Source organism: Stenella coeruleoalba (assembly GCF_951394435.1).
Source record: "Stenella coeruleoalba genome assembly, chromosome: 17".
NCBI classification, from domain to species: Eukaryota; Metazoa; Chordata; class Mammalia; order Artiodactyla; family Delphinidae; genus Stenella; species Stenella coeruleoalba.
The window spans coordinates 28,413,983-28,431,389 of NC_137163.1; the positions used below are offsets into that span (position 1 = coordinate 28,413,983).

Below are 17,407 nucleotides of genomic sequence, written 5' to 3' on the forward strand. Positions count from 1 at the left end.
AATCAGAATTACTCACACGTGGAACTAATAGAGATACTATTAGGTTGACCAAAAGGTTCGTTCAGGTTTTTCTGTAAGATGTTATGGAAAAACCCGAATGAACTTTTCGGCCAACCCAATAGTTGAGTTGCTTGGTTATTTGCTACTTGGACAGTAGTTTATTTATTTATTTATTTATTTTTGGCTGCGTTGGGTCCTCGTTGCTGCACACGGGCTTTCTCTAGTTGCAGCGAGTGGGGGCTACTTTTCCTTGCGGTGAGCAGGCTTCTCATTGTGGTGGCTTCTCTTGTTGCGGAGCACAGGCTCTAGGCACGCGGGCTTCAGTAGTTGTGGCATGCAGGCTCAGTAGTTGTGACTCACGGGCCCTAGACTATGGGCTCAGTAGCTGTGGCGCGCAGGCTTAGTTGTGCCGCGGCATATGGGATCTTCCCGGACCAGGGCTCGAACCCGTGTCCCCTGCATTGGCAGGAGGCTTCTTAATCACTTCACCACCAGGGAAGTCCTGGACGGTAGTTTTGAAGTCAAAAGTAGTGACCCTAGATTCAGAGGCCTAGAGGGGATTTTTTTTTTTTTTTTTTTTTTTTTTTTTTGCGGTACGCGGGCCTCTCACTGCTGTGGCCTCTCCCGCCGCGGAGCACAGGCTCCGGACGCGCAGGCCCAGCGGCCAAGGCTCACTGGCCCAGCCGCTCCGCGGCACGTGAGATTCTCCCAGACCGGGGCGCGAACCCACGTCCCCCGCATCGGCAGGTGGACTCCCAACCACTGCACCACCAGGGAAGCCCGTAGAGGGGATTTTGATAGGCTTTTTAGACATCTTCTTTTTAAAAAACTAATCAAGAGGTATCTATAGACCCAGAAGTCTGAAAGAAATTCCAGTATATATTAGAAGATGGGTCAGTGTTTCCAAGGATGTTGATATTTAAAGAAGAGCCTGCAGATTTAAAAAAGGGAATGCCAATGTTGAATGTTTAAGACACTGATTTTTAAATATTTATTTATTTATTTTTGGCTGCATTGGGTCTTTTTGCTGAGCACAGGCTTTCTCTAGTTGCAGAGAGCGGGGGCTACTCTTCGTTGCGGTGCAAGAGCTTCTCATTGCAGTGGCTTCTCTTGTTGCAGAGTACGGGCTCTAGGCCACATGGGCTTCAGTAGTTGTGGCTCGCGGGCTCTAGAGAGCAGGCTCAGTAGTTGTGGTGCACAGGCTTAGTTGCTCTGCGGCATGTGGGATCTTCCCGGACCAGGGATCGAACCCATGTCCCCTGCACTGGCAGGCCACTGCGCCACCAGGGAAGTCCCGAGACATTGATTGTTTAATGCCGTATATACATGCCAACTTGAGTAATGAGATTTTGTACCTGGAATGTAAAAATTATGTAGCTTGTTTTTGAATTTTCATCATCCTATAGTAGAGAGTACTTTTTAGATGGAAAAAAAAAAAGACAAGGGAGTTTTACTTAGAAGTATGTTCTGAATGACATGTATGTGTCACTGAGAAAAGAACCAAATTGATGAATGTTGTGGCAAAACCCCAGGGATTTAGGAGTTCACGACTTAATTAGAAGTTCCGCATGTAGAAGGAAGTATCTAAATAGGCTTACTTAAGAAGGTCTATCATCTGCCTACAGGACTGACTAACCCCCTTATTCATCTTTTTAAATGCTCTTGCAGCTGTGAGAGTTAGCATCATCAGTATAATTTTTAAATTCTAGAAAGATACTTTTACAAGAACTTGTCCCATCTCATGGATTGCTAGTTTTCTGAACTTTTAGATACTGTATCATATTCATAAAAATAACAGAAATGAAAAGATGTTTATATATATATATATATATATATATATATATATATATATCCACAAGTATCCTTCTTAAAGGAGAATTCATGTATTGAGTCGTTCATGAATCCATTATTTATTTATTTATTTTTAACATCTTTATTGGGGTATAATTGCTTTACAATGGTGTGTTTGTTTCTGCTTTATAACAAAGTGAATCAGTTATACATATACATATGTTCCCATATCTCTTCCCTCTTGCGTCTCCCTCCCTACCACCCTCCCTTTCCCACCCCTTCAGGTGGTCACAAAGCACCGAGCCGATATCCCTGTGCCATGCGGCTGCTTCCCACTAGCTATCTACCTTACGTTTGTTAGTGTGTATATGTCCATGACTCTCTCTCTCCCTGTCACAGCTCACCCTTCCCCCTCCCCATATCCTCAAGTCCGTTCTCCAGTAGGTCTGTGTCTTTACTCCTGTCTTACCCCTAGGTTCTTCATTACATTTTTTTTCTTAAATTCCATATATATGTGTTAGCGTATGGTATTTGTCTTTTTCTTTCTGAGTTACTTCACTCTGTATGAGAGACTCTAGGTCTATCCACCTCATTACAAATAGCTCAGTTTCGTTTCTTTTTATGGCTGAGTAATATTCCATTGTATATATGTGCCACATCTTCTTTATCCATTCATCCGATGATGGGCACTTAGGTTGTTTCCATCTCCGGGCTATTGTAAATAGAGCTGCAATGAACATTTTGGTACATGACTCTTTTTGAATTTTGGTTTTCTCAGGGTATATGCCCAGTAGTGGGATTGCTGGGTCATATGGTAGTTCTATTTGTAGTTTTTTAAGGAACCTCCATACTGTTCTCCATAGTGGCTGAACCAATTCACATTCCGACCAGCAGTGCAAGAGTGTTCCCTTTTCTCCACACCCTCTCCAGCATTTATTGTTTCTAGATTTTTTGATGATGGCCATTCTGACTGGTGTGAGATGATATCTCATTGTAGTTTTGATTTGTATTTCTCTAATGATTAATGATGTTGAGCATTCTTTCATGTGTTTGTTGGCAGTCTGTATATCTTCTTTGGAGAAATGTCTATTTAGCTCTTCTGCCCATTTTTGGATTGGGTTGTTTGTTTTTTTGTTATTGAGCTGCATGAGCTGCTTGTAAGTTTTGGAGATTAATCCTTTGTCAGTTGCTTCATTTGCAAATATTTTCTCCCATTCTGAGGGTTGTCTTTTGGTCTTGTTTATGGTTTCCTTTGCTGTGCAAAAGCTTTGAAGTTTCATTAGGTCCCATTTGTTTATTTTTGTTTTTATTTCCATTACTCTAGGAGGTGGGTCAGAAAGGATCTTGCTGTGATTTATGTCATAGAGTGTTCTGCCTATGTTTTCCTCTAAGAATTTGATAGTTTCTGGCCTTACATTTAGGTCTTTAATCCATTTTGAGCTTATTTTTGTGTATGGTGTTAGGGAGTGATCTAATCTCATACTTTTACATGTACCTGTCCAGTTTTCCCAGCACCACTTATTGAAGAGGCTGTCCTTTCTCCACTGTACATTCCTGCCACCTTTATCAAAGATAAGGTGTCCATATGTGTGTGGGTTTATCTCTGGGCTTCCTATCCTGTTCCATTGATCTATCTTTCTGTTTTTGTGCCAGTACCATACTGTCTTCATTACTGTAGCTTTGTAGTATAGTCTGAAGTCAGGGAGCCTGATTCCTCCAGCTCCTTTTTTCATTCTCAAGACTGCTTTGGCTATTCGGGGTCTTTTGTGTTTCCATACAAATTGTGAAAGTTTTTGTTCTAGTTCTGTGAAAAATGCCAGTGGTAGTTTGATAGTGATTGCATTGAATCTATAGATTGCTTTGGGTAGTAGAGTCATTTTCACAATGTTGATTCTTCCAATCCAAGAACATGGTATATCTCTCCATCGATTTGTATCATCTTTAATTTCTTTCATCAGTGTCTTATAATTTTCTGCATACAGGTCTTTTGTCTCCTTAGGTAGGTTTATTCCTAGATATTTTATTCTTTTTGTTGCAGTGGTAAATGGGAGTGTTTTCTTGATTTCACTTTCAGAATTTCCATCATTAGTGTATAGGAATGCCAGAGATTTCTGTGCATTGATTTTGTATCCTGCTACTTTACCAAATTCATTGATTAGCTCTAGTAGTTCTCTGGTACCATCTTTAGGATTCTCTATGTATAGTATCATGTCATCTGCAAACAGTGACAGCTTTACTTCTCCTTTTCCGATTTGGATTCCTTTTATTTCCTTTTCTTCTCTGATTGCTGTGGCTAAAACTTCCAAAACTATGTTGACTAAGAGTGGTGAGAGTGGGCTACCTTGTGTTGTTCCTGATCTTAGTGGAAATGCTTTCAGTTTTTCACCATTGAGGATGATGTTGGCTGTGGGTTTGTCATATATTGCCTTTATTATGTTGAGGAAAGTTCCCTCTATGCCTACTTTCTGCAGGGTTTTTATCATACATGGGTGTTGAATTTTGTCAAAAGCTTTCTCTGCATCTATTGAGATGATCATATGGTTTTTCTCCTTCAATTTGTTAATATGATTTATCACATTGATAGATTAGCGTATATTGAAGAATCCTTGCATTCCTGGAATAAACCCCACTTGATCCTGGTGTATGATCCTTTTAATGTGCTGTTGGATTCTGTTTGCTAGTATTTTGTTGAGGATTTTTGCATCTATGTTCATCAGTGATATTGGCCTGTAGTTTTCTTTCTTTGTGACATCCTTGTCTGGTTTTGGTATCAAGGTGATGGTGGCCTCGTAGAAGGAATTTGGGAGTGTTCCTCCCTCTGCTATATTTTGGAAGAGTTTGAGAAGGATAGGTGTTAGCTCTTCTCTAAATGTTTGATAGAATTCGCCTGTGAAGCCATCTGGTCCTGGGCTTTTGTTTGTTGGAAGATTTTTAATCACAGTTTCAATTTCAGTGCTTGTGATTGGTCTGTTCATATTTTCTATTTCTTCCTGATTCAGTCTTGGCAGGTTGTGCCTTTTTAAGAATTTGTCCATTTCTTCCAGGTTGTCCATTTTATTGGCATAGAGTTGCTTGTAGTAATCTCTCATGATCTTTTGTATTTCTGCAGTGTCAGTTATTATTTCTCCTTTTTCATTTCTAGTTCTATTGATTTGAGTCTTCTGCCTTTTTTCCTTGATGAGTATCTTCTTAAAGGAGAATTGATATATTGAGTCGTTCATGAATCCATTATTGACTAAGCATTTACTGAGTACCTGCTACATGCCAACCTTTCTTTTTTTTTTTTTTAATTGGAGTATAGTTGATTTACAATGTTGTTTTAGTTTCTGGTATACAACAAAGTGATTCAGTTTTATATATATATATATATATATATATATATATATATATATATATATATATATATATATGTATATGTTTTTTCCATTATTTATTACAGGATATTTAATGTAGGTTCCTGTGCTATACAGTAGGACCTTGTTGTTTATCTATTTTATATATAGTAATGTGTATCTCCTAATCCCATACTCCTAATTTATCTCTCCCACACCCCCTTTCCCCTTGGTAACCATTAATTTATTTTCTATGTCTGTGAGTCTGTTTCTGTTTCATAAATAAGTTCATTTGTGTCTTATTTTAGATTCCACATATAAGTGATATCATATGGTATTTGTCTTTCTCTGTATGACTTCCTTCACTTATTATGATAATCTCTAAGTCCATCCATGTTGCTGCAAATGGCGTTATTTCATTCTTTTTTATGGTTGAGTAGTATATACCACATCTTCTTTATCCATTCATCTGTGGATCGACATTTAGGTTGCTTCCATGTCTTGGCTATTGCAGTAGTGCTGCAGTGAACACTGGGGTGCATGTACATTTTCGAATTGTGGTTTTCTCCAGATATGTGCCCAGGAGTGGGATTGCTGGATCATACGGCATCTCTATTTTTAGTTTTTAAAGGAACCTCCATATTGTTTTCCATAATGGCTGCACCAATTTACATTCCTACTAACAGTGTAGGTAGGTGTTCACTTTTCTCCACACCCTCTCCAGCATTTGTTATTTGTAGACTTTTTAATGATGGCCATTCTGACCAGTGTGAGGTGGAGCATGCCCACCTCTTGATCAACTGAGATGGAGTATAAAAGAAATGACCATCTACTCCAGGAGCTTATAATTTAACAAGTGTGTCAAGATTTATATGTATGAAATAATTAAGTAATAAACTCATGGTGATAAATGGTTTTTGTTTTAAAAACAATGGTTCAGGAAATAAATTCTTTGGACTGTTAGAGACTGGGATAAATAAAAGGAGGGCCAGGGCAGTTTCATAGAGGAGTGAGACAGATCAAAGAGAAGTCTGATCTTACGGTTGGGTGAGATTTGTTTAGGTGAGTTCTAACAGCAAGAATAAAGATGTAAACATAGGAAGCAGTAAAGAGAGTACAGCAGTATCTTAAGGAAACTAAATTACTGAGAGGCTTAGGCCTAAAGGAAATATGTTGTGTGCCATATTTATACTTGAAAATGTCTGCTTGCTTCACAGACAACAATGTTGCAAATGGAGACTATGACTGGCACAAGTAAGATGAGGGTAAGCATGCCTGTCAGGGTCCCGGGGCCTCTAGCTTCTTTGGCATCTTTTACCAGCTCAGTAGGTATCCCAATTAGCTAAGAGAGAAGCATTTCTAGGACACAGAACTTTTCCTATGAAGAGTTAGAGTTAGTTCTAGTTGAGAAGTACCAGTTTGTGTGATCCCCATCGTATTAATGAAAATAACAAAACACCGTTCGTGAACATACATTGCCCATGTCTTCACTGAGCTGTTGCTGCTTGGAATGGGAGAAACTCTTTATTGTACTTGAATGGGGAATAAGTGCATAGGTACTAGTATTATTTCGTTCTGTAGAGAGCACAGTCAAGAGATTCCTTATGCCAAGTGATTTCAGCTTTTTTTTTTTTTTTTTTGCGATACGCAGGCCTCTCACTGTTGTGGCCTCTCCTGTTGCGGAGCACAGGCTCCGGACACGCAGGCTCAGCGGCCATGGCTCACGGGCCCAGCCGCTCCGCGGCATGTGCGATCTTCCCGGACCGGGGCACGAACCCGTGTCCCCTGCATCGGCAGGCAGACTCTCAACCACTGCGCCACCAGGGAAGCCCGATCTCAGCTTTTTTGACTGTGGTCCTCAGTAAGAAATACATTTTAAATCACAATCCAATACACACATTCATAACTATGTCTATATTGATATACGTTAAACATACAAATTATTTTAAGACATTATATACTTTATGTTCATCTGGATAAGAATAGGCTGTGTTTACTGTTTACTGTAGTTGTGCTGTGAGAGGCTATAAATTTCCTTTAGTGTCTTGCTTTTGTCTCCCCTTTAGTCTTTGGGTTTTTCAAAGAAACTTCTTTTTTTTTTAAGATTTATTTATTTTATTTATTTTTGGCTGCGTTGGGTCTCAGTTGTGGCACTCAGGATCTTCCTTGAGGCAGGTGGGCTCTTTCGTTGTGGTTCGCAGTCTTCTCTCTAGTTACGGCATGAGGGTTTTCTCTTCTCTGGTTGTTTCACGCAGGCTCCAGAGCATGTGGGCTCTGTAGTTTGTAGCATGTGGGCTCCAGTTAAGGCGCTTGCGAGCTGAGTAGTTATGGCACATGGGCTTAGTTGCCCTGTGGCATGTAGGATCTTAGTTCCCTGACCAGGGATGGTACCCACATCCCCTGCATTGTAAGGCAGATTCTTTACCACTGGACCACCAGAAAAGTCCCGAGAGTTCTTAAATAGGATTTGAGCCTTGTAGTTCTTTTAGCTGTAATCTCCTGATATTATACAGGAATCCTATGGATGTTGTGGTAAGATGCAGGGGAGGGAAAGTATTCTATAGTTCTATGATTAGGTCTCAGTCTTTTAGTGAGCCTGGATTGGGTGTTGCCCTTCCTCCAGATCAGTTAGGCTTTTGTGAAATCCCAGTTAGTCTCTGGTCAAATAGTTTCCTTTAAGGATAGACCTTGTTAAGAAGAACAGAGAGTTCTGGGTATATTTCAAAATGGTTACTTTCCCCCTTTTCCTGCTGAAAGCACTAGGGGATTTGTCTCTCATCTACACAGTGAGAAGATGATAGAGCTCCTAGAGGTAAAGCTCAGAAAAGCCTGAGAATCCCTTTAAAATTGGGCCCTATGGAGTTTTTAACTCTCAAGTTTTGGGAGTTATAATTTTCAAACATTGAGGCACTTAGCAATTCATCAATTACAGTTTAAAGAATTCCTACCAGTCCTGGCTCCTGCTGCTGGCTTCTGCTCCTGGGCTTCTGTTCCTGGTAGACTGTGATTCTCTGTATCTTCCTGTCTGTCTCTCAAGTTTGGGGAGTAACAATTTATCCTTTGGCCTCAGATCTCTGATATATCTAAGAATTGAAGACTGTCAGTTTGTTCAGCTTTTTTCTTGTGAGGATTGGAGTGGCAACTTCTAAGCTCTTTCAATACTTCATTATATACAATGAATACTATTTTTTCTGTTCTACTTAATTGTATCTCTTTTTAAAAATTGCTTGTTACAACCCACTAAACTGGGTTACCTTTATGGTTATACAAGTTTTAAAGGAAACACAATTGAATTCTTCTATAACCTGAAAGGGGAAAAACTATGACTCCAGAAGCGATAAAAATGATGAAGTTGATCAGATAAAATTTAAAACGTGATAATAAAAACAGCCAGATTTTTAAAAAAATGATTAACTGGGGAAAAGTATATGTTACAGACAAAAGGCTAATGTCTCTAATATATATAAAAGCTTCTAAAACTAAAGGAAGAAGACAACCCTATAGTAAAATGGGCTAGAAATATGAGCAGAGCTCTTAGGAAAAAGAAATGCACGTGGATCTTAAACCTAAAAAATGGTTTCAACCATGTTCATAACAATAAAAGTATAATTTAGAACTTCACTGAGTTGCTATTTCTTTCTTATCAGTTTGGGAAAAATCCAAAAGTTTGACAGCATACTCTGTAGATGAGGCTGTGAAGATATAGGCACCCTAATACATTGTTATAGAAATACAAGATGTTGTAACTCCTATAGAGAGAGGAATTGGTCAATATATATCAAAATTATACAAATGCTTACCCTTTAACCTAGCAATCCATTCCTAGGAATTGACCACAAAGATACATTGGGAAAAGTACAAAAAGGTAGGTTTACAAGGAATTCATTGAAGTACTATTTGTAAAAACAAAAACTGGAAACAACCCAAGTGTCTATTAATAGGGGATGGGTTAAATAAAACCGTGCTATATCGATACAATGGCATACTTTGCAGCTGTAAGAAGGAATGAGTAATAGCTATAAATACAACTATAGCATGATCTCTGAGATATACTCTATGATATGAAGTTTAAAAAGGAGTGTTTATAGTATACTGCCATTTATCTATAAAAGTGGGAAATAACATTCCCTTATATTAAAAATAAAGGAAAAAACAGCAAATGCTGGACAGGATATAAAGCAACAGGAACTCATTCATTGCTGGTGGGAATGTAAAATGGTACAGCCATATTGGAAGACAGTTTGGTAGTTTCTTACAAAACTAAACATACTCTTACTGTATGATCCAGCAATCACACTTCTTGGTATTTACCCAAATAAGTTGAAAATTTATGTCCACACAAAAACCTGCACACAAATATTTATATCAGCTTTATTCATGATTGGCAAAACTTAGAAGCAACCAAGATGTCTTTCAGCAGGTGTAATGATTTGAATGTATCTTCCTTCAATTAATTTATATGTTGAAACCTAACCACCAAGGTGATGGTATTAGGAGGCAGAGCCTTTGGGGAGTGATTAGGTCATGGGGGCAGAGCCATCATGAATGGGATCAGTGCCCTTACAAAAGAGCCTGAGAAAGCTCCCTTGCTCCTTCTACCATGTGAGGTTACATTGGGAAGTCAGCAGTCTGCAACCCAGAAGAGGGTCTTCACCAGAACCCAACCATGCTGGTACCCAATCTTGGACTTCCAGCCTCCAGAATGATGAGAAATAAATTTCTCTTATTTATAAGCCACTCAGTCTGTGGTATTTTGTTATGGCATTTCTAATGGACTATGAAATGTAGGTAGATGGATAATCTGTGATGCATCCACACAATGGAATTTTATTCAGTATTAGAAAGAAATGAGCTATCAAGCCATGATAAGTCATGGAAGAAACCTAAATGCATATTACTAAGTGAAAGGAGCTAATCTGAAAAGACTACACACTGTATGATTCCAACTATATGACATTCTGGAAAAAGAAAAACTATGGAGATAATAAAAGGATCAGTGGTTGTCAGCCATTAGAGAGGAGGGAAGGATGAGTAGGTGGAGCACACAGGATTTTTAGGGCAGTGAAACCCTTTGAATAATACTATAATTGGGGATATATGTCATTATATATTTTTCAAAACCCACAGAATATACCAATAGTGAACCCTAATGTAAACTATGGACTTTGAGTGACAGTGATATGTCCATGTGTCCCTGTAGGTTCACTGATTGTAATAAATGTACCATCTGGTGCAGGATTTTGATAGTGGGGGAGGCTGTGTGTATGTGGGGGTAGGGGGTATGTAGAGAATCTCTATACCTTCTCAATTTTGCTGTGAACCTAAAACGTCTCTAAAAAATAAAGTATATTTATTTATTTTTTAATAAAGAAAACAAACCATACAAATGGTTGCCAACAAGAGAAAAAAGAGAATAGGCTGCAGGACACAGAAATAGAAGTTGAATTTTTTAAAAAATTTCTTGTTATATAGAGTTGACTTTGGAATTATGTAAGTATTTTACATAATCATAAGAAAAAATAAAGTTGGAGTGGGACTCAGTTTCTAAAAGTAAAAAGTGAAGTGAAAGAAACAAATGAACCTAACTTATATCCACTTTAATTCTATAAACATAGAGGAACAATTCTAACTGATTTAAAACACAGTAATTTGACTTTATATCCCTAGTGTAGGATAACCTAAGGATAAAGAAACTGCAAATAAAAGAATCTTGCTTTGTTTTTAGTAATCATTATACTTGTGGTAGTGTTTATGTTAATATTCTGAGACTACGTGTAGTACAGAAAAGCAAATGAGTAAGTTGAATTCACTGAGAACTGAGATTTTTTTGGCATAGGAGAAGACACAAGTATAGACTACATGAAGTTAAGGCAAATCTCTCTAGCCTAGTACCTAAATTGGAAGTATTAATATAGACTCATCTTATCTTTTTAAAAATGCACACTTTCTAATTGTGTCTACTAAAAAGTTCTAGAAATAATGAACCTAGTATCAATGAGTACTCTTAAAACACAGACTGTATTCTCTAAATACCATTTCCCACTAAAAAGAATTAGTGATTCTTAGACAGATGGCTGATTCCAGTGCCATAACAGGAAATGTACTGAGGATCTTTGAACATTTTGTTAACCAGAAAGCAAGAAAATTATCAAAAACTACTGGGGTCTTGTCAAAAAGATAAGTGCAATGGATTGATACAAATCCAATATATTTAAATTTATAAGTTCAAAATGATACTTTTAAAAAACTTTATTGATTGTCAATATCTTTTAAATGGACTATACATCAGGGAAAGCAAATAATTGATGTCAAGAAGTTTTACTTTACGGAAGTATACCAGCTAATAAACAAAAAAGGAATGGTGGAATTATAATATCACTATTTACAGTCCCTAATAATTTAATAGATCTAGGCAATAATCACAGTGGCTGCTAACATCACTGAAGGTGAGACAAACAGACATTATGTAATTCCTGGGGAAGTACAGAACATCACCCAAGAAGAATTCTTGCTAAAAAATCAAGCCCAAATCTGTCAACACCTCTAAATCTAACTACCAATTTATAGGAAATAATGGGGATGGATGAACACATTAAATGACACCATGAGAATACAAGCAGAATGCGGGGAGTAGCGACTCCACAGAAAAAACCAACTACTGGCTTTCTTCAATAACCATACTGAAGAGAAAGAGAGAGGGAGAGAGAAGAGAGAGAGAAGGAAAAAGGGAGGGAGAGAGATAGGGAAAAAGAAAAATTGCAAGTAATAAAAGAGATGGAAAAGAAACCTATATATAAAAAGAAAATAAAAAGATATAACAACTAGTTACAATGTATAGACATCACCTGGATCTTAATTCAAATAATAAACCATTAAAAAAAACACTCCAAGAGATAACTGGAAATATTTCAACATTGTCTGGATATTTATGATATTAAAAAATTCATTTGCTGAGGTAATGATATTGTGGTTATAGTTGAAAAAAAAAGTATACGTACATATACAAATACATACTCTCAGAAATAGTCACAGATTAAATTATACGGTGTCCAGAATTTGCCTAAGTATTTTAGAGGTGGGGTGGTGAAGAGTATGGGTATAGAGAGGAAGCAGTACTGGCTGTGAGTTGATAACTGCTGAATTGTTGAACTGGGTGATGCATGCTCTCCCATTTATACTCACAGGATTTTAATTTATGAAGGCAAATCATTGCCAACACAGAGCTAATGCCATTGAAAGAAGATTTTTATTACTTACATTTTCTAAGAGGAGGGGCACACTGTGCTACACAAGAGAAGCATCAGATGGTCAGAAGACAGAAGACAGGAACAAGGGGAAGAGCCTGTAGTGGGGTTTACATGAGGAAGGCGAGGGAGGGTAGGGTAAACAGCTTGGGATTGGCCAGTTTGAATAATTCTGGCAGGCTTTGTACTATAGGGATGGTGTCTAGTTACTTGATAGCTGGCCCTGGGATGATTTAGGGCAGGAGAAATACTGGCTTCATATGTGAGAGTTAGATAAGGAGGTGGTTGGCTTGTGTATGAGAAGGGGCTCCCAAGTAAATTATTTACTATCTTTAGGAATTAGCTAGCTCTGGAAGGGGCAGTCTGTCCCCAGGTCTGTAAGACCCCCAAATGCCAGCATATCAATACAGAAAAGAAAATATAGTTAAAGTAATTGGTCCCATGGTGAACAGATGCCAATAGACAAATACAGAATCTAAGAAAATACATACATGGGGTACATTACATTGCTTTCTCTATAATTATATATGTTTAAAATTTTTCTTAAAAAATTTGACTTAAAAAAAAAAAAAACTAGAAAGGGGACTTCCCCAGCGGTCCAGTGGTTAAGACTCCGCACTTCCACTGCAGGGGGAATGGGTTTGATCCCTGGTCGGGGAACTAAGATCCCACATGCCATGCAGTGCAGCCAAAAAAAATTAATTAATTAATTAAAAAAAATAAAAGAACTAGAACATGATAGTGTAAACAGGTTTTTTTTTTCCAAAGAGAGCTACAACAATATCACCCATTTCACATGTTCTTTAGCAATGTGGCCTTGCTACTTTCCTATCAGGAGGTAGAGTCTATTTCCTCTACCATTGAATTTGGACTAGCCTTGGTACCTATTATGACCAATGGGAGATGTAATGCTTTGACTTCTGAGCCTGGGCCTCAAAAGTTATACATCTTCTATCTTTGCTTCTTATAATGCATCTTCTGGGAATTCAGCCATTATGCTGTGAGGAAGCCCAAGCAGCCACATGGAGAGACCTATGTGGAGAAATACCAAGGTCCCTGACTACAACCTCAGCTGAGTCCCCAGTCAGGAGCCAGAAATAACTTGCTAGACATGTGAGTGAGACCATATTAGACCTTTAGTCATTTCAGCACCCGCACTGACAACAAGACCCCTGACAAAGAAGAGAACCTATTTAGCCAGTCACTGCTCGAATTCCTGATGCATAGAATCATGAATAAATAAACCATTTTTGTTTTAAGCAATTAAGTTTGAGGTACTGTGTTACATAGTGATGAATAACTGGTTTAAAAATATAAGGACATCTTGCAGAGGTCATTACTTGCTTATGAGAAGAAAATAAAGAACTATAATATGGATGTGATCTTTAAGGAAATGAATAAAAATAAAGGTGAATTTAATTTAAACACCAAAAAAATTGATTTCATGATCCATGAAATTAAAAAAAAATACTGCCTGAAGTAATGCAAGGCAGATGGTCAGTAAGTGGTTCAGAGCTGGAAATATCTTTACATTTTTAGAACAGTGAGGTCTACTTAGCTGGAATAAATAACAAAATTAGCAAAGTAGCAAGGAACTAGATGGGGGAAGGTCAATAGAGGCATTAACCTTAAATGTCTCAGTTAATAGTGCAGACTTTACTCAAGAGGCAACAGGAAGTTGGCTGAAGATTCTGAGCAGGACAGTGACATAATTTAATCAGTATATTAACAAAATTATTGAATAGTTGTTTTAGAATGGATTGGTTTAAGAAAAAACTCGACACAGCAGGGCCAGTTAGGATGATTTCCAGATATGAGGTTATGAGAATTTAGACTACAGAGATATTAAGTACATACAAATTCAAGAAACAATCTAATAAATAATTAAGAGATGACTGAAAGGGTAAAGGAAATGAAGAAGGAAAATCCAGAGATGATGCTGAGATTTTGAGTTGGGATGAATGAGAAAACTGTGGTGACACTGATAGAAAAAAATTGAAAAGAGATATTGGGTTGAAAGATGATGAAAATGTGGTTCTAGACCTACTGAGTTAGTAGAATATCCAAGTAGAAATACTCCATGCCCAGTTTCTGGCACAAAACTGAATTAAGGTGTGACATTATCAATCACAATATTAATCAGTATTTCCCAAAATGTGTTTCTCAAATTCCCCATTCAAAGAGTTTGAGACCAAATAAATTGGGAAAATGTTTGCTCCTTCTTGGATATCCATAGTGCACATTACGGTAATGAACACTCAAAATGATCCTTCTGTAAGGAAACCTATATAATTTTGCTAAAGCAAAGCATTCCAAACTGTGGTCAACCTTTGACATACTTTATATCATGACATACTTGGAAAATGCAAGAGGAGACTCATCAAGAATAAACCTATTAGCTAAAGTCAGAACACAGAGTCAGTCAAAAATGGAAAAGAAGATTGAGAGCGATGGCCAGGGGGTTAAGAACTGAACTATGACAGAGGAGAGGCTGGAGAAGGGACTGTCTGACAAATGGAAGATGATCGTGGAAGTTCAGTGCCAGAGAAGATCACAGGAGCCAACCTTTACGTGGGTTTCAGAAGGACAAGGTGGTCATGTGCTGCAGAAATGTTAAGAAGGCCAAAGCCAAAAAAAGAGGATTAGAAAAGGTAATTGGATTTAGTAAGAGGTCAGTTGTCACCTTGAAAGAGTTTTAATGGAATGGTTTGAAGGAAAATGTATAATAGAGGCCAAAGAAGAAGTATGTTGTGAGGGAAATGAATATGAATAATAGATAATGATTGAAAGGAGAAGAGTGACTCCATGAGTTGTCTGTGTCAGTTGAAAAATTACCAATAGTAAGAAATCTGTGCCCATGCAAAGGCTGATGAGAATATGCCAATGAGGCAGTCCAGGAATGATGCTGGAGAGTGGGAATAATTTATCTGGGGAGTAAGGAACATTTTTAGGGTAATGCCAAAAGAGGGCTGAATAGATGAAATGAAAGAGAAGAACTACTAAGGGTCAGAATTGTTGGGTAAAGGAGGCAGATAACAAGGGAGAAGGCTGTACTCAGAGAAAGAAAACCAAATGCATGCCCCCTTGGAAGAGGAGCAATGCCAGGCTATGTTAAGGACAATAAAATCTGGGAGACTGAGAAAGTCATTTAGGTAAATGTTGAATATAAAATGGAAAGGAATATAAATGTATATTCCTTAATAAAACATTTTCTTTAGTACATATAAGAGGAAAAGTTTGGAAAGGATGGTATGATCTGTCCCCTTATTGTTTACTTATTAGTTTATTTCAGTTGCTTATTAAAGATAAGTCCTTCCCATTGAACTCTAAGTTCTGTAAGGCAGACCTTGGTCTGTCTTATATGTTTTTGGGCCACTTATGTCTAATAGTGCCTGGCACATAATAGGTGATTGGTAGATATTGGTTCAGAATTTATAAGGTGTGCCTTGTTCCAGGAGACAGAGTGGAAGTGTGGGGTACAAATGATAGCAATCAATATTTGATTATAACAGAAGAGGAAGTCTAGGTCTGTGAGTGGGGAAACTTGCCTAATTAATAAACATTTTTGAGTTGTGAAGCTGGGCATTACCTCTCAGATCATCTGATCTTGATTTCTGTTTCTAAGGAAGGTTCATTTAATTTCCTAGTCTTAAGAAGCAAACTCAACCAAGAAAGACTCATAACACCAAAAGAAAAGCCTATATTTTATTTCATCATCTGGGTTTTTACCGTTACCCAAATACAAAGAATATGAATATATTTTCCCCCTTCACAGGTCATTTCCATTTCCTACTAGTTGCTGCATCATCAGTCTTTTCAAGTCATCAATCCAATAGTGCGTGATCTCTCACCCTCCACTCCCAATGTCAGCTCCAGATACACCCAAAAATACAAGGCCACTGTGAGAATTTTAAGCTTTTTTTTTTGAGAATTTTAAGCTTTAAAACACCTGATGAACATGAAATGTGGTAGAGAGCAGAGGCATTTATGTAACACTTTTCAGTTGTACCAATAGGTCTTACTGTTTCTGACTTAAGAGGTTGACTCTTCTAAGACCAACAAATCATGTAGGACAAAGCATCAACTTTGGGTCAATGATTCAGACTTAGTTTTGAATCCCCAAACCACTGACTTGCTTGCTAATGACTCTAGTTAAATTATTCAACTATATGCAGTGGGGATGATAATAACTTATAGTTTCGTGTTGTTTAGAAAGTTGCAGATAACATCTGTAATGTACCTGGTACAAAGCAGACACTCAGTAGAGAAAAGCTACAAAAGTTTTTATCCAAATTCTCTGTTTAGATAGCCAAAATACCACAATTAGGGCCACAGTAAAACACTGTTAAGTCTCTGGCCATGGCAAATGAAAAAGTGCAAATGAAGATGAGTCTAAATACAGAAAACTATTTGAAAATCTGTTTACGAAACAGTTAGATCTCACATCCCTCACTCCACTGTAAACTGCATGACAACTGCAGTCTTCATCTTTAGTAGAGGACTGAACGTATTTCTCTGGAAAGAGTAAAACAGAAGGTCTCTGGAGCAGGTGATACCAGAGATACTAGTATCCCTAATATCACACTAAAAATATGGAGATTAAATCAATGTTTACATACCAAATGTAGAGCTATCCTTCCTTCTTCCCTCATTCAGATCCCAGAACTCTGAAAGACAGGTCTCTATCCTGCAGGCAAGGGATTGGAATTTTCTTTGGGCAAAGTGACCAGCCCAAAAGAAGAGACTAAAGACGCTGAACATCAGAAATTTAGTGAAAAGGCTAGACCACCAGTAGTGAGGTCCACAATTGACAAGCACCATCCAAACACTCACACTTGGTCTGGTTTTCAATGCCCCCTTTTAAAAAAAAAACCAAAGCAACTAAGGATTACCAGACAAACAAACAAACAAACAGCATAGAAGAAAAGTTCTCTTTAAAAAATCATCATAAGATGATGAATATTATAACCATGAGGCAAGGTCAGTATGCTATTAAAAAAGGGGGGGGGGAGCATTCATAATTTTTCTTAAAGAGCTTTT

The 17,407-nt window shown here is 37.7% G+C and overlaps 1 long non-coding RNA gene across 3 annotated transcripts in view; it reads left to right on the top strand.

Annotated features, from left to right (window-relative positions):
• Positions 1-17,407, top strand: part of LOC307176263 — a 177,695-nt gene that overhangs the window by 122,328 nt on the left and 37,960 nt on the right. The gene's annotated exons all lie outside the window — the stretch shown is intronic.